Source organism: Pygoscelis adeliae, unplaced genomic scaffold (genome assembly GCF_000699105.1).
Source record: "Pygoscelis adeliae isolate BGI_AS28 unplaced genomic scaffold, ASM69910v1 Scaffold910, whole genome shotgun sequence".
Taxonomy (NCBI): domain Eukaryota; kingdom Metazoa; phylum Chordata; class Aves; order Sphenisciformes; family Spheniscidae; genus Pygoscelis; species Pygoscelis adeliae.
Genome location: NW_008823939.1, coordinates 30,383 through 31,509, shown reverse-complemented (window position 1 = coordinate 31,509; position 1,127 = coordinate 30,383). Strand labels below are relative to the sequence as shown.

General features: G+C 59.9%; 2 protein-coding genes across 2 annotated transcripts in view; one reads left to right on the top strand and one right to left on the bottom strand.

Annotated features, from left to right (window-relative positions):
- LOC103914253 (C-X-C chemokine receptor type 2-like) overlaps positions 1-1,083 on the bottom strand; it is a 9,800-nt gene extending 8,717 nt beyond the window's left edge. The window contains exon 1 of the mRNA XM_009320868.1: positions 1,010-1,083. The gene's annotated coding sequence lies outside the window, so the exon portion shown is untranslated. The remainder of the gene's footprint in view (positions 1-1,009) is intronic.
- The window catches only part of ARPC2 (actin related protein 2/3 complex, subunit 2, 34kDa), a 30,392-nt gene that overhangs the window by 6,433 nt on the left and 22,832 nt on the right, over positions 1-1,127 (top strand). The window lies entirely within an intron of this gene.

Here is a 1,127-nt window from a genome sequence, read left to right as displayed (position 1 = left end):
GCATAAAGTAACACCAACTTGTGATACTGAGCACTTAGTTTAGTGATTTAGCAGTTACGGCTCCTCATTGTTAAAATAAGAGGGAAGGGGAGAAGACGGCGCATTTGAGTAAAAGATAAGACCCAACCAAGGGCTTATCTACCGAGACCATGCGACAACAAAAGCACAAAAGGATGCAGACTGGAGGAGGCTCCTTGAAGCTCCCTCTCAGCTGGACTGAGATCCCTGAACCGTCTGTGACCATCGACTTGATCCTTATCGACAGGTCGTATTACCCTCCTTGTGTATGTAGTTGTGTCGTGTTATGTGTTACTATTTCGTGAACCTGTACGCTTGCTTAAGGATTCTGGCTCTCATGATAAACTGTCGCCATGTAGTACCCACCTGACTGTGGAGTCCGAGTAGTGGTCGTTTTCCCCCCCCTTCTTTTGGTACTATACGGTGCATGACACACGGGGCAGAGCCGGACACCAGCGCTTCCCCTCAGTCTATTTTTGGCTGCTTCTTTCTGCCTCCCTACTCCAAAATCCCGGTGGTTCCTCCAGGGCCGGGTATCCCCCACCCGCGGGTACGCCGTGCCTGGCCCAGCTGGGGGAACAAGCAGCACCCCATTTCCCCTCCTGACTCTGGGAGGGCTGGGGGACACTGAGGTCGCCCTGGGGGTCCCCTCGGGGAGAAAGGAAGGACACGCCATGGGGAAGCACCCTCCCGGCTCATCGCTGTGCGAGGAAATGGGAGCGGGCGCTTTCCCCCCAGGGCACCCATGGCCGATGTCCCTGGAGACTGCGGAGGGTTTGCACCCCAGATGAGCCCCAAGCACAGCTCTGGGTGCCCCCACCTGCCGCCTCCCGCTCCCCCTGCACCAGGCAGCCTCTCGGGCAGCCAGAGCAGCCCACCCTGGCCCCCAGCCCAGCCCGCCTCACACGTGAGGGGGCTCAGCCGGGGTGTTGGGGGGCCAGAGAAGCCTGAGGAAAGCCCTGCTCTCCGGTGGAGCACCCCGGGGACTCACCGCTCGCTGCCCTCACTGGCCCGTCAACTCTGGGGTCTTCTCCCTGTCCCAAGCCGGTTCTCAGCGGGGAGCACCCGGGCACGGGGCAAATCCAGGTGTCACCCCCAAAGGGCTCCGG